We start from the raw sequence: 27,470 nt of genomic DNA, 5'->3' as shown, positions 1-27,470 counted from the left end.
CTCCTCCCTGCTGGCCCGCAGCATCTGATCCCCAGGATGCCGGGTATGTGCTGCACCTCCTCCCATAGCATCTCCTCCCTGCTGGCCCGCAGCATCTGATCCCCAGGATGCCGGGTATGTGCTGCACCTCCTCCCATAGCATCTCCCCCCTGCTGACCCACAGCATCTGACCCTCAGGATGCCGGGTATGTGCTGCGCCTCCTCCCATAGCATCTCCTCCCTGCTGGCCCGCAGCATCTGATCCCCAGGATGCCGGGTATGTGCTGCACCTCCTCCCATAACATCTCCTTGCTGGCCTGCAGCATCTGATCCCCAGGATGCCGGGTATGTGCTGCACCTCCTCCCATAGCATCTCCTCCCTTCTGGCCCGCAGCATCTGATCCCCAGGATGCCGGGTATGTGCTGCACCTCCTCCCATAGCATCTCCTTCCTGCCGGCTTGCAGCATCTGATCCCCAGGATGCTGGGTATGTGCTGCACCTCCTCCCATAGCATCTCCTCCCTGCTGGCCCGCAGCATCTGATCCCCAGGATGCCGGGTATGTGCTGCACCTCCTCCCATAGCATCTCCTCCCTGCTGGCCCGCAGCATCTGATCCCCAGGATGCCAGGTATGTGCTGCACATCCTCCCATAGCATCTCCTCCCTGCTGGCCCGCAGCATCTGATCCCCAGGATGCCGGGTATGTTCTGCACCTCCTCCCATAGCATCTCCTTCCTGCCGGCTTGCAGCATCTGATCCCCAGGATGCTGGGTATGTGCTGCACCTCCTCCCATAGCATCTCCTCCCTGCTGGCCCGCAGCATCTGATCCCCAGGATGCCGGGTATGTGCTGCACCTCCTCCCATAGCATCTCCTCCTTGCTGGCCCGCAGCATCTGATCCCCAGGATGCCGGGTATGTGCTGCACCTCCTCCCATAGCATCTCCCCCCTGCTGACCCACAGCATCTGACCCTCAGGATGCCGGGTATGTGCTGCGCCTCCTCCCATAGCATCTCCTCCCTGCTGGCCCGCAGCATCTGATCCCCAGGATGCCGGGTATGTGCTGCACCTCCTCCCATAACATCTCCTTCCTGGCCTGCAGCATCTGATTCCCAGGATGCCGGGTATGTGCTGCACCTCCTCCCATAGCATCTCCTCCCTGCTGGCCCGCAGCATCTGATCCCCAGGATGCCGGGTATGTGCTGCACCTCCTCCCATAGCATCTCCTTCCTGCCGGCTTGCAGCATCTGATCCCCAGGATGCTGGGTATGTGCTGCACCTCCTCCCATAGCATCTCCTCCCTGCTGGCCCGCAGCATCTGATCCCCAGGATGCCGGGTATGTGCTGCACCTCCTCCCATAGCATCTCCTCCCTGTTGGCCCGCAGCATCTGATCCCCAGGATGCCAGGTATGTGCTGCATTTCCTCCCATAGCATCTCATCCCAGCTGGCCCGCAGCCTCTGATCCCCAGGATGCCGGGTATGTGCTGCACCTCCTCCCATAGCATCTCCTCCCTGCTGGCCCGCAGCATCTAACCCCCAGGATGCCGTGTATGTGCTGCACCTCCTCCCATAGCATCTTCTCCCTGCTGGCCCGCAGCATCTGATCCCCAGGATGCCGGGTATGTGCTGCACCTCCTCCCATAGCATCTCCCCCCTGCTGACCCACAGCATCTGACCCTCAGGATGCCGGGTATGTGCTGCACCTCCTCCCATAGCATCTCCTCCCTGCTGGCCCCCAGCATCTGATCCCCAGTATGCCAGGTATGTGCTGCACCTCCTCCCATAGCATCTCCTCCCTGCTGGCTCGCAGCATCTTATCCCCAGGATGCCGGGTATGTGCTGCACCTTCTCCCATAGCATCTCCTCCCTGCTGGCCCGCAGCATCTGATCCCCAGGATGCCGGGTATGTGCTGCACCTCCTCCCATAGCATCTCCTCCCTGCTGGCTCGCAGCATCTGATCCCCAGGATGCTGGGTATGTGCGGCATCTCTTCCCATAGCATCTCCTCTCTGCTGGCCCGCAGCATCTGATCCCCAGGATGCCGGGTATGTGCTGCACCTCCTCCCATAGCATCTCCCCCCTGCTGACCCACAGCATCTGACCCTCAGGATGCCGGGTATGTGCTGCGCCTCCTCCCATAGCATCTCCTCCCTGCTGGCCTGCAGCATCTGATCCCCAGGATGCCGGGTATGTGCTGCACCTCCTCCCATAGCATCTCCTCCCTGCTGGCCTGCAGCATCTGATCCCCAGGATGCCGGGTATGTGCTGCACCTCCTCCCATATCATCTCCTCCCTGCTGGCCCGCAGCATCTGATTCCCAGGATGCCGGGTATGTGCTGCACCTCCTCCCGTAGCATCTCCTCCCTGCTGGCTCGCAGCATCTGATCCCCAGGATGCCGGGTATGTGCTGCATTTCCTCCCATAGCATCTCCTCCCTGCTGGCCTGTAGCATCTGATCCCCAGGATGCCGGGTATGTGCTGCACTGGAAGCGCATCACTCATCCGTTCTCAGTAGATCAGGGATGGGATCACCAGCCACACGTGAAGTCCTGCTTCTTCTCTGACAGCAGCAGTGCCTCATGTGCCCAGCAGCACATAATAGCTCACATGAAGCACCGGTGTAGCCATGGATACAGGATGCTGGACGGGCGGATGGAGAACCCACTGCTGGAATGCTGAGAGCAGGTGAGTGAAGTGGCGCCGCACATCTAGGGTGGACAAACCAGGGAGTGCAAGGAGGGGGGGCATCTGGGGAGGGGAGCCGCGTCTTGTCACCCTCTAATTGTTGCCCCCTGAAGCACATGATTCACGTTGCTTTATGGAAGAACCACCCTTGTGTCTACCAGACCTTATATGTCGATATATAAAAAAACAAAGCTCGCTCTGTCGGAGTGCTCTCGTATTTATTTATAAGACTGCAAAAATTAACCCGCCAATTATTTGATTTGCGTTTGGTGTCGCTTTAAAGTACATCTGCAGAGAAACACCAGTTTGCGGTTGTAAGCAAGTCCTACTAAGGACACCTAAGCATCCATCAATGGTAATCCAGGTTTACAGGCTGTTTTACTTGCTTACAGGATATTCCTTATGAATTTTCCGTCGGGTTCAATTAATGTGGCCACATCCACCAGATGTTTTCAGTTTTTTTTTTTCCCCTTTTTTATTAACATATATGGAGGTTGCTACCCTGGAAGAACACTATGTTGTATGGTCCTACTCCATCACGGTTAATAATAATAGCAAGGCTGGGCTATTGTTAGACTTTATTGCCTTTTGTGTGCCATAGAAGAAATATGAGTATTAAATATTAATGCGCTGGAACCCGGTGACACAGCTCAGCTCAGCCAATGAGAGAGCTGAGAGCCGGGGCTTAGCCTGGTCAGAGGTGAGAGTGTGGAATCAATCACAACACAATAACGCAGGAGAGGAGAGGCTCGCTTGTCACGATTAGCCGGATAATCGGAACATGTGCGCAATTCATTTTACAGGGAGGAACGTTTGCATGTTTTCACTCGGAAAAAAAATATAGGCACAATTTATTTTTGCTGCATTAGCTTATGTAATAAAAATATTTAATTGCTGAGATTTTTTTTTCTCCTGTTGAATACTGTGTTTCTGTTGGCAATGGGGGATTATGTAAGATGTGTACTGTATACTATAGAGGACGTTAAAGAAGCATTTTAGTGATGTTGTGTCATGTACGTTTATGGTTAGGTACAAAAAGAAAGGCGCCCGGAAATAGCCGGTAGTAGAAGATCGGTAAATTAACCCAAACGCTACTATTTTGCAGTGCTAATTCTGGTAAATGTTACTGATATTTTACTACAGCTAAACCTGACTCTATTCTCACACAGATCCCTCCCTCTACTGGTGCTGGTCCTAACCGCCCCAGCCGATGCCTAACTCTAACCATCCCCTCTCCACTGCCTAATGCTAACCACCCCATGAGCCGTTGCCTAATCATAACCATCCCCCTCCGATTGCCTAACGCTAATCACCCCCGCCCCAACCCATGCCTAACTCTAACCATCCCCTCTCCACTGCCTAATGTTAACCACCCTGTGACGAACATTACGGAAAAGCCGTGCGCTAGCGCCATCGACTTTCGCATAATCGTGCACAGTTCCTGTCAGTCTTGGGTAAATACACAATAGATGTCAATTTCCCTCTCTCTTACTGAGAACAGTAACCTTCCCCCCCACATCCTGTTCAGGTCAGGAAAGAATTCACAAGTAGCCAGACCACCTGGGGAGCAGCATTTGGTCACATAGCTCATGTTCCACCAAACCAGCTCAAACTGGTTGAACTTCAAATTTCCCTCCAAGCGTATAGCTTCACACAAAGGGAACGTTAACTTATTAATAATTCAAAATAGGTTTGTCACAGCAAGACCAAAATTACATTTCCTGATACCTAGGAAACAGGTCTATAATTCACATGAATTATCATTCTCTAGCTATCAGGAATCAATTGAGAAACCGCTTTATCCGGCATGCGTAGAGCAAATTCGTTAGACTAGGCGTGTATAGTCTCATTTAATACAGAGTCGCATGCTGCTTATGAATATGGTCTCGGATCTGCGATGCACCCATCTGGGGCGGAATTACACAAATTATTAATAATTGGTACATTCCTTGCTCCAAGTCTGTGGGTGGTAACCTGACTTGCCAGGAGGTAACCCTGCCTCCAACACACCTACTTTCCAGGTAGTGACCGCCCCAAAACTCTGGTCAGTAAAAAGCGTTTGCAAGGAACTCCACCCAGTTCTTCAATTTACATCGACTAGGGAAGTCCAGACATGTGCTCACGGAAGAACCGGGCGCATGTTGTGTACAAAGGACTTTTAAGCTGAATGCCTACGTTTAAACTGGACTATTTTCTTCATGCTTCAAATGGACTGCTCAGCTAACTAAGTAAGAACTTTCTGTTTTATTCTTTTTATTTTGAAGCTCTGTGTTTTATATGTTAATAGGTGTATATAACTGTATGTAATGCATTTGTGTTATTAAACGTTTAAAAATCGTTTAGCGGTTATGACCTGTGGCTGAACATACACAATCGTACCTATTCTCCTGAACTCGCTACCCTGTGTTTAATAGAAGTATACATTTATAACCCGTATGCGAGAACCCGGCCCAGACATAACGATCTGGCCCAGATTCTTACATACTGCTAGGGGTTACTAAAGTGTTCTCGAAGTCCTAGTAAAATTACAGTAGCGGGCTGTGTAACTCGCTTGGTGGCAGATCTTTGAATTGTATATGTGTGTGGAGTGATTCGGTTGGTATCAGAACGCTCCCTTCGCGAGTCAGTTCATCAAATTGCGAATGCGGGTTACCCTTCGTGATGAACAAATGACCGTGTAAGAGGATTTCTGACGCTGATCGATTTACCCCACCCGCAGACCGGCTCGCGGTCTGTGACATTTGTTTGGCAGCTTTTTGGGATTTGTGTATGTTCAGAACATCAATGGCAACGTTATTTGATTAACCTGCCAGAACAGATCAAAAATCTGTGGTCGATAACCGGTGCATTACCATTTATATAGACTAAACGTGTAGCACAGAGTTCCCCCCCAATCTCTTTTCCTATCCTATCTTTTATTTGGCAAAAATGGCTGCAGCAAGATACAAGAAAATGTCAGTGGCAGACCTAGTAAACTTGTGTGAGGAAAAAGGCATTGTGACTTATAGAAAAAAGAAATCGCAATTGATTGAGGACTTGTTGCGACTGAATACCCAGCCGGAGCAGATGCTGGGAGAGCACACTCCTGGTTCAGATGGTGCTGTAACTGGGGCAGAGGAAAGTGAGCGGTTGGAGCAAAGCAACCCACTTCCAGACCCAGAGGAAAACGGTACCGCGTCTGAACCGGTCGCTGTAACTGCTGAGGAGCATGGTGGCCGGCAGGAGCCCGCCCATGCCAACCTGTTCTGTGTTCCTGATGCTGGAATGCAACCTGGATTACAAAGGCTGTTGGAGACAAATCCTGAGCTGTACATGCAGATTGTCAGAGAAAATGCTGACCGTGCAGAACGCCAGGCTGAACGGGAATCCTCAGAACGCCGGGAGCAGGCAGAAAGGGAAGCGGCAGAGCGCCGGTGGCTTGCTGAGAGAGAAGCGGAAAGAGAGGAGAGAGCAGCCGCACGCAGACATGACCTTGAAATGGCCAACCTGCGAACGCAAGGCCAAAATCCTTCGCAAAGTGCTCCGGAACCACGGCCCACAGCAGGCCCGTTTGGGACTCCAAAGTTTAAATTTCCAGAAATGGAGAAGGGAACCGACCCGGACACTTATTTACACTCCTTTGAAAAGACTTGTCGTCAGCATCATCTGCCCCAGGAGCAGTGGGCGAGATATCTGACACCCAACTTGCGGGACAAAGCGCTTGAGGCGTTTGTGGACTTACCCGCTGAGAAAGACAATGACTATGAGGCGATAAAAGCTGCAATTATCGCCAAATACCAGCTGACCCCAGAGGTCTATCGCAAAAAGTTTCGCTCCCTGCAGAAAGGCCACACTGACTCTTACACCGACCTGGAGAGTCGCCTGCTGACTGTGTTCAGGCAGTGGTCACGGGGCCTCAAAAAAGACTCTCACCAAATTCTGGAGGACCTCATCGTGCAGGAGCAGTTGCTGAATTGCTGCACTCCAGATGTCCGGCAGTTTGTCTTGGAGCGGAAGCCTGAATCCGCCAAAGCTGCCGCAGAACTTGCAGACACTTTTGTGGCCACCCGTGTGCCGGACAGCCGCAAACCTCCAGCCCAGAGCTGGAAAGGGGGGAGACCTATGCAACCCAGCTCTCCTCCCCCTGCTAACCGTGGGAATCGGGTCCCACAGCCACAGAGGCCGGATGCTGCGCCTGCTACTCATCCGCCTGATGCCACATATGTTCCGAAGTGTTACCACTGTGGACAGCGAGGACACCTCAAGTCTGCCTGCCCCGAGGTGAGGACGCCGTCTCCAGAGCCTAGCGCAGAAGTGGCTAGCGCATCCTCTACTGCACACGCCTACCTCGTCATGGGAGCAGCAAATCCTCGACTTTCCGGAAATCATCAAGTCGTGGAAGTTAACGACCAGATCGCTGTTGGTTTCCGTGACACAGGCGCAGAGCTTACCTTGTTTCGCTCTCATCTTGTAGCCAGGGAGAATTTCCTGCCTAATGAGCGTGTCACACTTTTGGGAGTTGGTGGCACACACGCACGCATCGCCAAAGCTCGTGTTGTTCTCGATTGGGGAAGGGGCCGCCAGTCAAAAGTTGTGGGGGTGACAGATGACATCCCAGTGCCTGTGCTGTTGGGCACCGATCTTGGCACCCTACGATCCTTTTATGAACCTGTGATCAACACCCCGGATTGCCAGTCTGGACCCACTCAGGTACTGTACAAGCTTGGGGTGGGACAGAGGGAGGCAGCCAGGGTAATGGTACCTAGCCCTCCTAGGGAAGGAGGGAAGGAAGCGGTACCTGTTTCTAATGGACAGCTGTCTAGTCACGGTTTGTCTGACTCTAAACCTGTCACTGTTGTTCCAGATACCTGTGTACATGTGAAAAATGAACGTAACTGTGATGTTAATGTTGTACCAGATGTTGCTAATAGCTTTCATGCTGAATCTCACAGTGCTAAAAATGATGTATGTTTAAATGTGACAGTCTCTAATCTAAGAGGTAACAGTCTTGTTTTGCCTGGGTCATATCCGTCCAGGGCAGTGGAAGCAGGCCAGGTGTCAGAGCAGGCAGCTGGGGGCCTAGACCTCCCCTCCTGCTATGACAGCCAGAGTGCTCCACCATTGCCTGCTGTTAACAAACAGCTGGTGGAGACAGGCCGTTCCTTCCCTGTCTCACCCTTGCATGTCTTCCCCTTGCAGAAGCAACCCAGTGCAAAACTGCCCACAGGTCCACCCTCTATCCTTCCTGGAGAAGGGGCAAGCCTCGCCACCCAGGTGAAGGCAAATTCGTTTTTAAAATTGTGCTCTAATGTTCACCTAGGTTGTGCTGACCAAAATGTTGTGCCAAGGTGTAGTCAGTTAGAGCAGGGGTATGCTACGCTGCTTCCCGATTCGCAGGCTGACACCCGAGAGTCAGGAAGTGACCCGGATGTCAGCCAACGACTCTCTCCCTTACAGGAAGCGCTATGCAAAGCCAGCCAGGCCTTTAGAGGTAAGCCTGTTGGTGTGCATCGCACCGTCCGCAAAGCGGACACTGGGACACACCGGACCATGAGGCCTTATGCTTCTGGTGAGTTGTCTAACGGGCAGTCAGATAAGAAGTCGAGAACCCGGTCAGTAGCTAAGCGCCGCGTAGAGCGGGTCATGCAGACCCACTCTGTGCGTCCGGCTGGTAGGAGGGAGATGTGACGAACATTACGGAAAAGCCGTGCGCTAGCGCCATCGACTTTCGCATAATCGTGCACAGTTCCTGTCAGTCTTGGGTAAATACACAATAGATGTCAATTTCCCTCTCTCTTACTGAGAACAGTAACCTTCCCCCCCACATCCTGTTCAGGTCAGGAAAGAATTCACAAGTAGCCAGACCACCTGGGGAGCAGCATTTGGTCACATAGCTCATGTTCCACCAAACCAGCTCAAACTGGTTGAACTTCAAATTTCCCTCCAAGCGTATAGCTTCACACAAAGGGAACGTTAACTTATTAATAATTCAAAATAGGTTTGTCACAGCAAGACCAAAATTACATTTCCTGATACCTAGGAAACAGGTCTATAATTCACATGAATTATCATTCTCTAGCTATCAGGAATCAATTGAGAAACCGCTTTATCCGGCATGCGTAGAGCAAATTCGTTAGACTAGGCGTGTATAGTCTCATTTAATACAGAGTCGCATGCTGCTTATGAATATGGTCTCGGATCTGCGATGCACCCATCTGGGGCGGAATTACACAAATTATTAATAATTGGTACATTCCTTGCTCCAAGTCTGTGGGTGGTAACCTGACTTGCCAGGAGGTAACCCTGCCTCCAACACACCTACTTTCCAGGTAGTGACCGCCCCAAAACTCTGGTCAGTAAAAAGCGTTTGCAAGGAACTCCACCCAGTTCTTCAATTTACATCGACTAGGGAAGTCCAGACATGTGCTCACGGAAGAACCGGGCGCATGTTGTGTACAAAGGACTTTTAAGCTGAATGCCTACGTTTAAACTGGACTATTTTCTTCATGCTTCAAATGGACTGCTCAGCTAACTAAGTAAGAACTTTCTGTTTTATTCTTTTTATTTTGAAGCTCTGTGTTTTATATGTTAATAGGTGTATATAACTGTATGTAATGCATTTGTGTTATTAAACGTTTAAAAATCGTTTAGCGGTTATGACCTGTGGCTGAACATACACAATCGTACCTATTCTCCTGAACTCGCTACCCTGTGTTTAATAGAAGTATACATTTATAACCCGTATGCGAGAACCCGGCCCAGACATAACGATCTGGCCCAGATTCTTACATACTGCTAGGGGTTACTAAAGTGTTCTCGAAGTCCTAGTAAAATTACAGTAGCGGGCTGTGTAACTCGCTTGGTGGCAGATCTTTGAATTGTATATGTGTGTGGAGTGATTCGGTTGGTATCAGAACGCTCCCTTCGCGAGTCAGTTCATCAAATTGCGAATGCGGGTTACCCTTCGTGATGAACAAATGACCGTGTAAGAGGATTTCTGACGCTGATCGATTTACCCCACCCGCAGACCGGCTCGCGGTCTGTGACACACCCCACGAGCCGATGCCCAATCCTAATCATCCCCTCTCCACTGCCTAATGCTAACTACTCCACGAGCCGATGCCTAATCCTAACCATCCCCCTCCGATGCCTAACCCTAACTACCTCCGCCCCAACCCATGCCTAACTCTAATCATCCCCTCTCCACTGCCTAAGCCTCACCACCCCACCAGCCAATGCCTAATCCTAACCATCCCCCCTCCGATGCCTAACCCTATCCACCCTGCCCCAGCCCATGCCTAACTCTAACCCTCCCCCCCCCCCGATGCCTAACCCTAGCCACCCCCGCCCCAGCCCATGCCTAACTCTAATCATCCCCTCTCCACTGCCTAAGCCTAACCACCGCCCCAGCCCATGCCTAACTCTAACCATCCCCCCTCCGATACCTAACCCTAACCGCCCCAACAGCCAATGCCTAATCCTAACCATACCCCCTCCGCTGCCTAACCCTAACCACCCCACCCCAGCCTAATCCTAACCATCCCCCTCTGATACCTAACCCTAACCACCCTCACCCCAGCCCATGCCTAACTCTAATCATCCCCTCTCCACTGCCTAATGCTAAAAAGCCAATGTCTAATCCTAACCACCCCCTCCGATGCCTAACCCTAACCACCCTAACCCCAGTCCATGCCTAACTCTAACCATCTCCTCTCCACTGCCTAATGCTAACCACCCTACTGAGCCGATGCCTAATCATAACCATGCCCCCTCCGATGCCTAACCATAACACCCCCGGATACCTAACTCTGACCATCCTCTCTTCGCTGCCTAACCCTAACCACCCCCGCAAATGCCTAACTCTTATCATCCTCTCTCCGCTGCCTAACCCTAACCCCCCAGCTGATGCCTAACACTAACCGCCCCCAACCGATGCCTAACCCTAACCATTCCCCCCCCAGTCGATGCCTAACCATCCCTTCCCTGCTTTCTAACCCTAACCTACCCCCCAGCTTTTGCCTAACCATAACCATACCCTATCCGCTGCCTAACCCTAACTACCTCACCAGCCAATGCCTAATCCTAACCATGCTCCCTCTGATGCCTGACCCTAACCACTACCACCCCCCCACCGATGCTTAACTCTGACTATCCCTTCTCCCCTGCCTAACCACCCCGCCAGCTGTTGCCTAACCATCCCTTCTCTGCTTTCTAACTCTGACCTACCCCCCAGCCTATGCCTAACCATAACCATCCCCTCTACAATTATTAACCCTAACACTTATTATTCCCTCTGCAATGTCTAACCCTCCTTAACCACCCCCTCAGCTGATTTCTAACCATCCTCCCTCCGATGCCTAACCCCAACCACCCCACAATCCTAACCATCCGCTCTCCGCTGCCTAACCCCGACCTACCCACCAGCCGATGCCTAACCCTAACCATCCCTTTCCCCCCAGTGATGCCTAACAAATAACGCACTGGCACTTAACCTTAAAAGACCCCCCTCCCACCAACATCTAACCTTAAAAGAGCCCTTCCCCCATCGCTTCACTCAACACATTTCCCTTTTGAACTCAACAGGAGGAGGGGGGTGGTAGTGAAATTTGGACAGTGTGATGCCTTTGGGCGGAGTCCGGAGTCCAGGGAGAATTTCCTTGATAATAAATGATTTAGGGGATTTCTAAGCACTTATACCTTTCTTACATTACTGCATCAAGAACTGTAGCTTATTTAAAGAGGAACTGTAGTCTTACATTCTGAAATGTATCAAAGACAGCAATGTCTTTACTACTGGCAGATGATCTCTAGGGAATGTTTATTTACTGAGAGTTCTAAAGCAAGTAAAAAAAAAGATCTCTGGTCTCCCAGAAAGTTTTGGGGGTAGAATTCCACATAGTTAAACAGCCTAAGTTAAGCCTCAGTTGGAGGACGGGCTACATACGAACATATAGCAATATATAGGTATTGGTATAGGAAATGTTTCCTGTCCTGAAACCAGGATACTTAACATGAAAGTGGATAATTTATGCATTCTACTGTATGTGGTTATGGTTTCACTTAAAAAAAACAACAACACAGGGACAGGGGTAAAATGCATTGACTGGGCTTCCACTTTGTATAGCACACATATGCAGACAAGCCTTCTTACAGATAAAATCAAATTTCATTTACCTACTGCTCTGTTTTTATTATGCAGCCTGCAACCTAGCTCTGCATTGCAAGCATTCCAATCTAATAAGAAATGTTTCTGCTGTAATAAATCTTATCTCAGTCAGCCTGGCTCTATTTCGTACATTGCCGATGAGAAGGAAGCTTGTCATCGCTCCTCCCACAAACCTGCTCCTCACTGATTGGCTGAGGGCAGTTCAGTGAGCTGCTCACGTGTTTACAAAGCAAGCTAGATATAACAGTGCAGTTTCTAGGAGAAGAATAGAGGAACAAGTCTCTCTTCATTTACTATACAATATTAATTGAAATCAAAACGTGGACAATACAATACATATGTCATGCAAGTAGAACACATACTGTATTTATCTACATATATAAGTTTTTGTTGTTGTTCTTTTTTCCTGGGAAAGTATAGCTGTCCCTGCTGCTTTACACTGGGAAACACGTCAGCATTATGCCTGCGATGACAGCTCTATACAAATGAGCGCTACCCCGGATAACTACATTTAATACACCCCTTTAAAGGTCTTTGCTGCAGTAAATCACGCTTGTTACTCTTCAAAAAGATAGAATCTCAGAGGAGCGTGTTATTTATTTAAAGGTGGTTGGCAAAGCAAATTTTATCACAGCCACCGGAATTGTAAGCCATCCATACTTGTCTCCCGTTTAATGGTAAAACATCAAAACATTATTCATTAATGAATTCGACACCCCTGCAACCATTTATCATCATTAGCCATTTTACCAAACCTACCGCTCCATGAAACCAAACCGCTCCGCTGCATCTAGGTGTTCACAACAACATTCCATCGCCACAGGAACCACCAATCATCTCCGGCACGGCCCCCAATCTTTTAACAATGTTGCCATGTTGTGGTGCTTTCTTCTGGAAATGCCACTCAGTATAATTGTCTTTTTGGACTGTTGACAGTATTGCTTTTTATTGATTGGCCAATAGCATTATAATAGTGAATAGGGAGTCCACAAAGGGCCAGAATAGTATCTAAGGCCCAGTGCACACCAAAACCGCTAGCAGATCCACAAAACGCTAGCGGTTTTTGGAGCTGATTTCAGAACGATCCTAGGTATGTTTAGAGACGTTTTCTAAACATGCCTAGCGGTTTTGGGTGCATTTTTGTGTAGCAGATTACACATATTGTTACAGTAAAAGCTGTTACTGAACAGCTTCTGTAACAAAAATGCCTGGAAAACCGCTCTGAAGTAACGTTTTTCAGAGCGGTTTGCGTTTTTCCTATATTTTACATTGAGGACGAAACGCTTCCGAAAACCACAAACGTGCAGCAGGAGGCGCGTTTGCGGCTTGGCAAAAACCTCAAACCGCCGGTGTGCACTATCCCATTGCAATACATTAGCCAAGCGTTTTTACAGGCGGATGCGGCCGGCGGATCGCTCCAAAAAACGCTCGGTGTGCACTAGGCCTATGATACTAATCCACAGTTGCAAGCAGGCATGCACCTGGAAGCTGAGATCACCATGACAACCTGGCAACTGTTATCTTTTATATTGCAAGGATTTTGACCAGTATTAATTCAAACCCATACAATATGCAAACACTGTGTCTATGTACACTGTAAAGTGCTGTAGAAGATGACAGTGATATATAAATACATAATAATAATATGGCAGTACATTGCACTATGACCATGGTTGTGATTAGTTTGTAAGTTCCTCTGAAGACAGTCAGTGACCTGACTATGTACTCTGTAAAGTGCTGCAGAAGATGTCAGGGCTATATAAAAACAATAGTAGTAACATAGCTCAGTTAGTAATAGTGATAAAATTAATAATAATATCAACTGAATAAATGCCATGTAGCAATTCTGGGCTGATGTAACCTATTAATGTTATCATTTCACTTATTCTCTAAACAAGTCCAGCAATACGACACAAAGCAAGTTAAAGGCAGAAATAACAGGGATAAAACACATTTAGCAGAACGCTGCGTTGCTGAACAGCTCTGTCAATCACAGGGCTGCCTCTGACAAGCCTTGCTTTATCTGACGGTCATGTAACACCAGCCGGGAGATTTACTATTCCAGATCGAATGCCGAATGAGCTGGTATAATGAAGCTGGGTTACAAAAAGTAAACAAAAGGAATGGGACCATCTGTTCCCTGACCCTATAGCTGTATTCTTTCCGCTACAATCATCAGAAATGTATAAAGGGGGGAGAGAAAAGTGACTCCTGGAACATTATGACCAGCAGCCTCTCAATATTTTAAGATTTCCAATCTAGAGTGATCAAGTAGGCCGCGTTTCTATGTACATAGCGCGGGGCCTGGGGCGGATTATAAATACATAATAAAGCCATAAATATATAGAATTCTACAGTGACCACTACAACGGTAATAGATCCACGGCTTCTCAAAGTTGCGCAGAATTAGGAGCCGTATAATGACTTATTATATATTCATGCTTGGTACATATTTGAGTTGAACGGCCACGCGTTTCGCGATGGCTGCCCCTTGGCAAAAAAATATAAAAAATTCTAGGGTAAGAAACACAGCAGCTGTTTAGAAGTCATCGGTTATACACACACACATGAAAAAAGATGCGTGGTATGAAAGCATATCGCCGCACATAAAATGCGTGCGGCGGGCTATGCGCTAACAAGCTGGATTGGCAGAAAGGCCGCGTAAGCTTGGGGGGTTTAGTTTCACCGTTTCATTAGGCCTATTTCATGAGTAAGCCCGGAAAACACGAAACAATAAAGAATCATTCCTTCGATCCAAGGCGGAATACGGTTATTTATGCACAAGGACGCTCCAGTCGAGATGGAAAGCGTGGCCTTGAAACACATGCAGGGGATGAGGCCTGTCTGTCTAGATAAACAGCATCCCCTATACATACAGTAAGTCGTACTGTTAATTGGTATAATGCATTGGCTGGTGGATCGGTAAATGTGGGCACAGATCACGTCTGGTCATTTGGACACCCTATAGGCCACTGTGGAAATTACAGCTATGGCAGCACCGCAAAGGCAATTTGGGAACCGGAATTCCACTATAGACTAGTCAAATTCCGACTTCCAGAATTAGCAGCAGTATTTTGCAGTGGGAGGGGCGATGATGTGTCATGGAGTATAGCTACTTTGTAGATGAACTCATGTTAGTGGCAGAAGTAGCGGCAATTTGCTAAGGAGTACAGCTACCATGTAGTTGAATGCCATTTTTTTGGCAGTAGCCGACACCGAGTGATTTAGTGGTGGGAAGAGAGACAATAGCGGCAAGAACTGGGAGATTAAGTTCTTTAACCTGCCTGGCGGTAGTCCCGAGCTGAGCTCAGGCTAGCCGCCGGAGGCTTAATGGAAATAAATGGAGGGCAGCGGAAGCTTTTACACTCCTCCCGGGCGATCCAGACGTCAGTGCGCCATTCTATTACCTGTCCTTGGAGGCTCTGAGTCACTGGTGAGATTGTCGTCATTGATCTCACCAAAGTGTTACAGCGCCACCCGGAGGATGGAGGTAAAATTGCAGCGCTGGAGCCCAGGAAGGTGAGTGCTGGGGCTGCTGCTGGCTTCCTGGCAGCATGATTGTTTCCTGATTTAAGGGTCTGAAATGTTCAGAAAAGACCCTAAAATCTGGAAATAATCATACCGCCAGGGAGGTTAATTGTAAACTCCAAATTGAAATGTATTTTTGTACTGGATAGTGACTGAGTCTATTTGGGAAGGTTAGTCCACCGCTACCTCCCTTTTTAAACTGGTCTTAATAATTTTTATTCTAATCTGGTGCCTCTGTTAAAGTGGAACTGAAGAGAGAGGTATATGGAGGCTGCCATGTTTATTTTCTTTTAAGCAATACCAGTTGCCTGGCAGCCCTGCTGATCCTCTGCCTCTAATACTATTAGCCAAAGCCCCTGAACAAGCATGCAGCAGATCAGGTGCTTCTGACTTTAAAGTCAGATCTGACAAAACTAGCTGCATGCTTGTTTCTGGTGTTATTCAGATACTACTGCAGAGAAATAGACCAGCAGGGCTGCCAGGCAACTGGTGTTGATTAAAAGGAATTAAATATGGCAGCCTCCGTATACCTCTTACTTCAGTTCCCCTTTAAAAAAACAAATCAAATTTATACTAAATAAGTTAAATATGTTAATACTATGTTAAACACAAACCTTGATCCAAGCTACAAACACAAAGACATACAGACTTCAGAGCCAAAGAGTAGGTCATGAAATCTCTCAATGACAAGCTACTTCCTATTTGTGGTCATTTTATTTTCTTCTGAAAAGAAGACCCTTTATCTCCCTGCTGCAAACACTGAACTGATAACAAAGAACTTGCTTGTGACACCTACGTCAGATAATAAGGTCAGATCAATGTAGAGAGAGAAGAAGAAAGAGAGAACATACAGAATTTTGCCAAGGTCGTCATACATGCATTGATTTTTCCATCAATATTCAGCCGATTAGATCATTTGATCAAATCTGCTGGAAACCGATACCACAAACAATTCCCAATCAACCAGCTGAAATCAGTCAATTGCACCAAATGGAAGATTCTCTTAATTGGTGACAGGTCAGGAGCACTTCGCTAGCGACGAGCGACATGTAATAATATTAATAATCCGAACATTTATATAGCGCTTTTCTCCTGTCGGACTCAAAGCGCTCAAGAGCTGCAGCCACTGGGGCGCGCTCAGGAGGCCACCCTGCAGTGTTAGGGAGTCTTGCCTTGAACTCCTTACTGAATAGGTACTGACCCTAGCCAGGATCCGAACCCTGGTCTCCCATGTCAAAGGCAGAGCCCTTAACCAGTACTCTATTCAGCCACATGTGGTGTATGCAGCAAAATGACACTTACCTGTCCACCACGGGATTATTGTCTCCACTGCTGGGCTCTCCTTCCTGTCTCTTCTCTCCCAGCTGTGTCACGTCACAAATGCTAGAGTTCAAACACTAGAGGCCTCTAGTGGTCATTAACTACGTGCCACAGTGCTCCTAATGTTTGTCCTCTAGTGTTCACACAAGCACCCAAGAGAGAAGAGGTGCTCCTGGCCCAATTAATGCTGGTACTGGTATTCTACTGACCTGCTGAAGCGGCTTTCAGCAGTGAAACGCGTTGTCCTAGTGCTAAATATAGTTTGTGTTCTAATAATACTGAGTCGTCTCCATTAAGGTAGGAGCCAGGACAACCCATCTTTACTTATGTTTTTTGTCACCAAAATTAACCTCAGATATTGCTATACTCCTCCCACTGAACGCCTCCCCACCACAGAGTTTCTCCATTCAATTGTTATTGATATTGTCAGAGAAATTGATCATAAGTGTATTATCTTAGTTAAAATTTTCTGATTATTCACACAAGCAGAAAAAGCGATGTTTTCTCTGACTGAAAAAAAAAAAAAACAACATAAAATAATTGAATTGTGTTTGGCCACCATTAGCCTTTGTTCACATCTAAAATCGAAATCGCAAACGCCAGCGATTTTCAAATTTTTTTCCGCTCTTATTTCTCCTCCAGGCGCTCCGCTGCGTGCTACGATTGTGTGAACAACGCTTTTCAAATCGCTTTTGCAGAATTATTTGTTTTATCACTTCCTGACGCAAGTCAGGAAGTAAACTCTTTGACCCGGAAATGAATAAATACAATGTATGTATTCAAAGCGCGAACGCAATCGCCACAAAAAGCGATTTTATGGGCGTTTTGTGCTTTTCCTATACCTTCCATTGCAGCAAAAACGCTCTAAAATGGTACAGGCAGCACTTTGCTGAGCGGAAAGCAGCCACAACGCGCTGATATGAACGATCCCATAAGGAATCATTGCACAAGCGATTTTTGGGTGTTCTTTAAAACCGTCGGCGCTTGAAAAAAACAAAAAACGCCCTGAGTGTGAACAAGGTGTGAACCTGATAGTCACATTCACAATAGGTCGAGAATGAAGAAGTAAACGAGGCAATCATATTTTTTTTCTGTGTAAACGAATACGATCACTCAGCATTGGATCTTTATATTGAACATGAACTGCCAACTTATTGATGCTTACATGATTATTTAATGGTTGACAAAAATCAATATTTCAATCAATTTTATCGCTTAACCACTTGACGACTGCAGTGTTAACCCCCCCCCCCCCCAACAACCAGGCTCTCTTTGGCTGCGCTGGGCTGTGCAGGCTTTTCAGCCTCCCACACAGCCCAGCTATGGAGCCCAGTGATCGGACTCACCTCCTATTTTTGTCCCTAAGGAGACACGCCGCCGGAGGTGTCCGATCGCTGCTGTCACTTTTTTTTTTCTTAGCCTCATAGAGGCTCTCTCCGTCCCTCTCCTTCCTCCCCTCCGCCTGTAGAAATGAACAGGTGATCCATCCTGTTCTCCGCCCCTCATAGGCATCAGCCTAGCAGGCTAATCACAGAGCTCCACACCGTGAACTGGCAGGGAACGATCGCGCATATGCACGGTCGTTCCCTGGGAAACTGCAGCTCCAGGACCCGACGCCAATTGACGTCAGGTGGCCCTGGGGCTGCCGCCGCGGCCACACCCATTGGCGTGGGGCGGTCTTGAAGTAGTTAAAGGGAACCAGAGACAAAGCACCCTCATGTATTTTACCAAATATATCAGTGGGAACATTAGAGAAAACACCTACCCTGCTCTCTGTTTCATTCTTCACTGCTCAGCCTGCCTGTTAGCAGCCCTGATAAAATCCCCCACTGAGCATTCAGTCTGGCTTTGCTCAGGAATCATTATAGCTGAGTCATTATAGCAGAGCCACAAGGGGGCAGGCTTGGCCTTGAAAAGACATTAGAGAAGACGGACTCAGCTATAATGATTCCTGAGCAAGGCCAGACTGAATGCTCAGTCGGAGATTTTATCAGGGCTGATACTACCATACTACACATAACATTGGTTTCTACTCTAGTTCCTTGGAGATGGTATAGTAATTTCCTCTGTGTCGATATGTTATCATAGGAGTTATAATCTATGGATAGAATTGAACTCCCTGTGAGCGGATGTCTGGCAGTATATAGGGATGACCCCCTTCCTTCCCCTTTTTCCTTTCTTATTCTCCAACCCTCCCCCCCACCCTTTTTTTTCCTCTTGGCCTTTCCCTTTTCCCTTCTTTTTCCCCCTTCGTCCTCCCTTGGTTTATGTTGTATGTCTAGAGTATTTATAGTGTGAATATTCTTTCTTTTTGTACAAAATGGACATGGTTGTGGCCAGGGCCGGGCCGAGGCATAGGCTGGAGAGGCTCCAGCCTCAGGGCGCAGTGTAGGAGGGGGCGCACAATTCATTCAGCTGTCATTCCTAATTGTGTTTGAAGCAGAAAGAAATAAGAAAAGGGGATACATAGCAGTGACTGCAAGCCAGATAACTACCGGTAGATATTAAGGTGTTGGGGAGGTTGTGGGCCCTGTGGCACCTCTTAGTCTAATAGCAATCAGTGTGTGACGGCTGGGGTGGGTGGGATGGAGGGGCGCACTTTGGTGTCACAGCCTTGAGTGCTGGAGGACCTTGTCCCGCCTCTGGTTGTGGCCCCTGGATTTTTTAGCTGTTTGCCCGGATTTGTATCTTATCTCAGTCAGAGGCGTAGCTAGAGGGGTGCAGGTATAGCTCATGCCATAGGCGCCATGCCTGGTCCTGCGCTTTGTCGCCACATCTGCACTTGTGCTGCGCCACCATGCCTGCCCCTGTGCTGTGCCATCATACCGGGCCCCTTGCCTCTTTGCTACTCAGCCCTAAGACATCAGAGAAGACAGACTACGCTGTGATGATTCCTGAGCAAAGCCAGACTGAATGCTCAGTTGGGGATTTTATCAGGGCTGCTAACAAGCAGGCTGAGCAGTGAAGGATGAAGCAGAGAGCAGGGTAGGTGTTTTCTCTAATGTTCCCACTGATATAAATGGTAAAATACATGAGGGTGCTTCGCCTCTGGTTCACTTTAAAGAAGAATTTTAATCCAGGATTAACCACCCTGGCGTTCTGATTAAATCGCCAGGGTGGCTGCGGGAGGGTTTTTTTTAAATAAAAAAAAAACTATTTCATGCAGCCAACTGAAAGTTGGCTGCATGAAAGCCCACTAGAGGGCGCTCCGGAGGTGATCTTCCGATCGCCTCCGGCGGCAAGAAATAACACGGAAGGCCGCAATGAGCGGCCCTCCGTGTTTCGCTTCCCTCGTCGCCATGGCGACGAGCGGAGTGACGTCATGGACGTCAGCCGACGTCCTGACGTCAGCCGCCTCCGATCCAGCCCTTAGCGCTGGCCGGAACTGTTTGTTCCGGCTACGCTGGGCTCGGGCGGCTGGGGGGACCCTCTTTTGCCGCTGCACGCGGCGGATCGCCGCGCTGCAGCGGCGATCAGGCAGCACACGTGGCTGGCAAAGTGCCAGCTGCGTGTGCTGTTTTTCATTTGGTGGAAATCGGCCCAGCAGGGCCTGAGCGACAGCCTCTGGCGGTGTTGGACGAGCTGAGCTCGTCCAGACCGCTCAGCAGGTTAAACTTCATCCCAATCAGTAGCCGATACCCCCTTTCCCACAAGAAATCTTTAGCTTTTTCAAATCATCAGAGAGGTCTGTATGGTTTATATTGTGGTGAAACCCCTCCCACAGTGTAATGCCATGGCCCTGAAAGTTTCCCGTCTGAGAACGGAAATAATGGCTGTTTCCAAGCATCTCCCTCATATCAACCTTTTAGCCTATCGCATTGCTAGTGGGTGTGTTTATAGATCAGGGCAGTTGGTTCTGTCCAGTTTTGCATGCCTCCCAGCAGTAAAAATGCTGACCTACAGGATCATGGGGAATCTAACAACATGAACAAATTACACGGTTGATATCAATCATTTCTTGATCTATCTTCTATTTTTAACTGCTCACTTTGCAATGTATTTATTTATCCCTACCCCCCCCCCCCCATTACTATCATTTAATAAAGTCCTTCTTTAACCAGTTTATCCGCCACTACAGTATATCTACACCCTCTGTGACTTCATCTAAGCCACGAGTCAGTAGATATACATCTTGTAGCAGAAGCAATGCTGTGCAGGATTGGGATTGCTCCTGTGCACATTTCTGGCACTATCTGATGCAGCACTAATTGGTGAACAGGAATATATGTTCCCTGAGCTAATGAGATTGATTTTTACCATTAAAAATACTTTCATTTTTTCAGTTCATAGTGAAAAATCACCTCTGTAGCATTATGTCAAAATCAAATATCTTTATCATAAATTGTGACAGGAACATAATCTAAGTTTTGTGATAAACGGTAAGAACAGCCAAACAAAATTTGTGTTTTTTATCTACAGTAGCGCTTTTTATTTTTAAAATGCAATTGGTAAAACTGAGAAATACTGTGTTTTTCCCATATTTTTCCTTTTTTTCCTATTAAAATGCATAGAAAACAAAATTGTTCGATGGAAAAAATGGCATAGAATGAAAACCTTGATTGTCTTGAAAAAACAATATATGTTTCATTTATGTGTCATAAGTAGGGATAAAGTTATTTCTGATTGAATAAGGACATAGCTAAACTGTCAAAACTGCTCTGGTCCATAAGTGGAAAACAAGGTCTGGATGTGAAGTGGTTAATATCAGACTTGATTAATTGAGCAAAGTGTTTAAAATTCCATTTTAGTTTACGAATCACGATCAATGTTCTATTGCCATTTTCGCTAAACTTATTTCAGAGATTCTCGCGAACCGATCGGAAATTTGACGAAAGTCAAGCAAACTTGCTAGTGACGACTTCGCTCATTCCTAAATAGTAATTGTAGTAATAATGATAATAGTTGACACGCCATGTACGCGGATCCCGCCTGCGTCCTCCCAGCTCCAGGACAAGCAGCCGTAAATAGTTGTATGATCGGAGAGCGGTGCAGTTGATAGAAAACATTCCCAGGTAACCTTGCTCTGTCAAGTCAGCCTCCCATAGGGTGAGTCCTGCACTAAGTACTTTACAGTGTAGTTAACATGGAACAAAACCAGACCCCCATCTTTATCTAATTAGCCTGGGAATTCTCCAGACGCACGGTATCGGGCAGGCCCGTGACCCCATAACAAGCCAAAGAGTATGAAATGAGGAGTGATCATCACATGCTGGAAACTGGATATTACTAGCAATATGTGGCGGGGGGCACTTTAGAAATATATTGCTTGAAACAAAGCAGGATTACTGTTGCTGTATAGATTTAGTGCTTTACAGAAGGGCGGGTGTATACATTTCATTGTGCTGCGTTCCCCTGCATTAGCCCGCTCACAAATTCACACACAGGCATGGAATCTATTATCCACAATGCCTGGGACTTCCAGATATCTTTCTTGTTCTAGAAGTCCGAGCATTGTGCCTCGTAGAGGCTGAATTTCCAGGCGCAACGATAAACCTACAAAACGTTGCAAGAGTCCGTCCAAAGTCATATTTCGTTTTTTTGGATTGAAGTAGGGATGTTAAATTTAAATTATGGGCACCGAAATAAGGCTGGCGAGCTAACTCTGATCTCATATTATTTATATGTATACTATTATTATATATTTATATAGTGCGGACTTCCTCTATATAGTCTATAGTGACCAACCCCTTCATCACCCAGTCCCATGCATGCCTCCAGGACTTCTCAAGAGCTGCTCCAATGCTAAAGAACTCCCTACTTCCCCCAATTAAGGTTGTGCTCTCCTTCAACATCGTCATGAAGTCCCTCAAATTGCACCTTTTCACTTTGGCTTATCCCCCCCTCACCTCACTGGTGCTCTAAACTCTGGTCCCCTACCTTTCCAGTCCCTACCTCTCCCTCTAGAATGTAAGCCTTCGGGCAGGATCCTCCTCATTGTGTCCCCTACCTGTTCACGCACCTCCATTTCTGTACACCCATCCTATGGATATGAGTGAACTCTTGATTGAACTCGCCTGGCCTGATCCCTATGCTCCCATCCAGTGACTAAGCATTGTACTCATACTGTGCTGCGTGATCTTCCTGTATTGTTTTATTGCCATATGTCACCCCTAAGTATTGTCTGTAACCTTAACTAATGTCCAGCTTTGTGTTATATGTTGGCCCTTTTTAAATACAATAAATAGTGGTGTCACTGACTGTCCAAGCAAGTAATACCTATATTGCTCATGGTGACCCAGAACTACTAGGAAAGTATAAAGGGCTAAAAAAAAAAAAAAGGACTAAAACGCTCCCTATTAAAAAGCAATGCTAAATTTAATTTTGCCTGCTTAAAACAGAAGGTATGGCTGTGAGTAACTGTAGTTTCCCATGATGCATCGCTACTGAATATGCAAATTATCTATGGCCTAATCTGACCCTTTTCTTACTTAAAACCCTCCCTCCAGGGCCGGGCCGAGGCATAGGCTGGAGAGGCTCCAGCCTCAGGGCGCAGTGTAGAAGGGGGCGCAGAATTCATTCAGCTGTCATTCCTAATTGTGTTTGAAGCAGATATAAATAAGAAAAGGGGATACATGGCAGTGACTGCAAGCCAGATAACTAGATATTAAGGTGTTGGGGAGGTTGTGGGCCCTGTGGCGCCTCTTAATCCAATAGCAATCAGTGTGTGATGGCTGGGGTGGCAGGGATGGAGGGGCGCACTTTGGTGTCTCAGCCTTGGGTGCTGGATGACCTTGTCCCGGCTCTGCCTCCCTCTACCTATGCCTAACACTAACCTACCTGCGATGCCGCAATATAAGTGCCAGCTCCCCAGCTAAAAACTCCCTCCGCCGATATTCATGCCGCCTAATTACGATAATTATATAGGAATAAAACGAGTAACAAGGTTCGCTGCTTGAAAAAGGGATAGGCTAATAAATGATACAAAATAACACACAGCTGACTGCATGCTAAAGTTAATTACAATAATTATCCCGAGCACCGTCATAGCCCCAATTATCATTGCGGTCTTTTGGCCGCCCATTTTACCAGGCATCCAAATTACCCACCTTACTTAATATACCCTCTGTTAACGTCTTGGCACCAGATGCCACAGGACACCTTCACAGATCTTGTAGAGTCCATGACTTGATGGGGAGAGAAGTTTTTGTGGTACAAGGGTGACCTACTTAATTTTAAAGGAAACCTGAAGATAGTAAAAGAAAAAAAGTTTTACTTGCCTGAGGCTTCTGCCAGCCCACCGCAGCAGCCCTGTGCCTTCACCGGTCCTCAACAATCCTCCGTTCCCCCGTTACGGTGCAGATTTGGTGTCGCAGACTTGTAAGTTGACAGCCACTGCGCCTCGCACGTCCTCCTTTATGCTTTCAGCACCGGAAGCAAGGAAATCTCTACTGCGCCTGCGCAGGATGCTTACGGCGACTGGAGCGCGAACGAGGACATGCACGGCCAGGGCCGCACAGGTGCAGTGGACGGCGACTCAACAAAGCGAAATTGAGCCGTGGCAGGGAGGACCGGATTGTTAAGTACCGGAGTGGGCACAGGGAGGCTGCCAGAAGCCCCAGGTAAGTGAAACTCATTTTTTTTTACTATCTTCAAGTTCACTTTAAGGAAGTCAAGTTCACTTTAAGGAGGTGTTTTCAATGTTTTATGTTATCATATTTACAACACAGAAACCCTGGAACAAGCACCACTCAATACCAATATATGATGTATAAAAGGATCTTTATTACAAATGATCTACCTGGCGGTAACAAAGGAATACATAGCAGGGATTCACTCCCAGCAGCTTGTTAAAAACCACATGATAAAACATCCCATAAAAATACCTCCACGCTGAAAAAATATTTGTATATATAGCTCATCAGATATTGAATTAAATAATGTGCCGTGATATGGGTTCTAAATAGGACCCATAACCAGCATGAACCCGGGTTCAGTATCATGAAACTCTTTGCTAGCTCAAAACCACAAAACAAAGAACAAAAAACAAAAAACCACAGCCCCCAACCATAACCCCCTATATAAACAAATCTAAATATGTAAACATGAAATACAGTGCTTAAATCAATGCGAATATGTCCACAATGTGGAAAGGTGCTACAGTGCAAAGTATATGATGCAATTAATGAGCTTGTGCAAATAATTTTCTCACAGGATACGACAGTGTAGCAGCCCACAGATAAAAGTGCATAGGGATAGTGCAAAAGAGATACTTAGCCCAAGTCCGTGATGGAGTGAGCAGTTCAGCTGGAGAGACGGCAGATCCCCTCAAGCAACCCCACTAGTTAGCGGGCGCAACCCCGCTTTCGTATTTCATGTTTACATATTTAGATTTGTTTATATAGGGGGTTATGGTTGGGGGCTGTGGTTTTTTGTTTTTTTGTTTTTTGTTCTTTGTTTTGTGGTTTTGAGCTAGCAAAGAGTTTCATGATACTGAACCCGGGTTCATGCTGGTTATGGGTCCTATTTAGAACCCATATCACGGCACATTATTTAATTCAATATCTGATGAGCTATATATACAAATATTTTTTCAGCGTGGAGGTATTTTTATGGGATGTTTTATCATGTGGTTTTTAACAAGCTGCTGGGAGTGAATCCCTGCTATGTATTCCTTTGTTACCGCCAGGTAGATCATTTGTAATAAAGATCTTTTTATACATCATATATTGGTATTGAGTGGTGCTTGTTCCAGGGTTTCTGTGTTGTAAATATAGTATCTTGCTTTTGACCCTAGCACACTCATTTTGTTTTCACAAGGGTGCGGATAATAAACTGTTACTTCTGTTTTATGTTATCAATTACATATTTTATACATTTTCTCAAAAATCAAAATTAGATGCTGTAATATACACAAACATTTTTTCTTTAAAACATAATGTAGCTAAGAAGAATATGGAGGCTGCCATATTTATTTCCTTTTAAACAATACCAGTTGCCTGGCAGCCTTGCTGGTCTATTTGGCTGCAGTAATGTCTGAAATATCAACCAGAAACAAGAATGCGGCTAATCTTGTCAAATTTGACAATAATGTCAGAAACACCTGATCTGCTGCATGCTTGTTTAGGGGCTATGTCTAAAAGTATTAGAGGCAGAGGATCAGCAGGACAGCCAGGCAACTGGCACTCTTACTTCAGTTGCCCTTTGATATTCACTGCCGTGTTGCAGTGTGCCGTGCAGTGTTCAGCAAGCCACACTAAGTAATGTACTTACAGTTTCAATAAAGTTCACTGAGATATAGAATTTGAATGGCTGTAATGAATGAGCTGCATGACTTTTGCTCCAAGCCTCGTGAAGGCGGCCCCAAATACTTTCACACAACACTTCATTTCACACAACCTTTAACATTGGTTCAACAACAAACAAACAAACAAACAAACAAACACAGAACATTTATATCACGCTTTTCTCCTGGCGGACTCAAAGCGCCAGAGCTGCAGCCACTAGGACGCGCTCTAAAGGCAGTAGCAGTGTTAGGGAGTCTTGCCCAAGGTCTCCTACTGAATAGGTGCTGGCTTACTGAACAGACAGAGCCGAGATTCGAACCCAGGTCCCCTGTGTCAGAGGCAGAGCCCTTAACCAGTACACTATCCAGCCACAACGGAGTCGATAAAATGCAATGAGGCACAGAGTACTGTCCTGAGGAAGCAGGTGTGTAGTCCTGCGAAACGCTTTGCCACACGTGTCATTAAAAACTTTTTTTTTTCTTTCAGATTATCTGATTGAATCATCCTTGAGGTGAACCTTCTTTACAATGTTCTCAGTTTTAAACAATTTTATCTACTCCAGGCGTCTCTTTCCCCCTTTGCAGAGTTGCTAATGTATTAACTTTCCATCAAAATCACATTGGCTGATCGTTCCTGCAACCTGACCCTTCAACCAAAACTTCCATCCGATACTTCCACCCATCCATTTTTAATTGCTATAGTCTAATATTGCCTGATTAGGAGCGGGCTTCCTCGTCAATTACTCCCCCTCTCTCTTCTCTTCTTGACAGGCGTCCAAACCTCCCCAGCTTCTGCCCGGCCCTGCAACAGATACAAGCGCACATCTGGCAGATTGAAATATCCAATAACAATTACCTCATTCTTCATTGCCATCTTACTGACTTCCTCCATTAACACCCTGTCCAATACTTCTTCCCATCGCGGAGGTCTGTGATTTAATGTTTTCATATTTACTCCAAAAAGCCATCGCCGGCCATTCGCTTATAGGCCGTTGATGTTTCTATATTGAGCACTTAGCAATGCTGCGAAGACCTCCGCATGTTATATTACTTTACATTACGTCAAGTCAGTTGAGTTATCAGCAGGCTGCAGGCGTGGGGTGGAAAGTATTGTGCCGGACACAGCAAACAGCAACATTCCGTTCTGAAAGCTGAGGGCTCTCAAAAATTGAAAGCCAGGACAATAACTTGATTTTTTATTATTATTTTTGTGTTTTATTGCCATCTGTATGTCTGTCTGAGAGAATCAATTGAGAGTTCAGCAGTAGAGATGTCCCGAAATGTTTGCCGGCGGACAGTTCCCGGCGAATTTCCACTGTTCGCGTTATCAGGGAACTGCGAACATTTGGCTTGTTTGACCCGCCCCCTATACATCATCATGGAGTCAAACTTTGACTCCTTACCTCACAGTCAGCAGATGCATGGCAGCCAATCAGCTAGCACCGCCTCCTAGACTCCCCACCCCCCTATTAAAAAGCAGTTGCGGTGGCCATGTTCGATTCATTCTCTGCTGGCTGCTTTTAGTGAGAGCAGGGTCAGACTTGCTGCAGATAGGTAGGGAAAGCATTAGCTAGGCCTCTGTTCTTGTT

The sequence above is a fragment of the Hyperolius riggenbachi genome, chromosome 10 (assembly GCF_040937935.1).
Source record: "Hyperolius riggenbachi isolate aHypRig1 chromosome 10, aHypRig1.pri, whole genome shotgun sequence".
Classification (NCBI taxonomy): Eukaryota; Metazoa; Chordata; class Amphibia; order Anura; family Hyperoliidae; genus Hyperolius; species Hyperolius riggenbachi.
Note: the sequence above shows the minus strand (reverse complement) of the source record.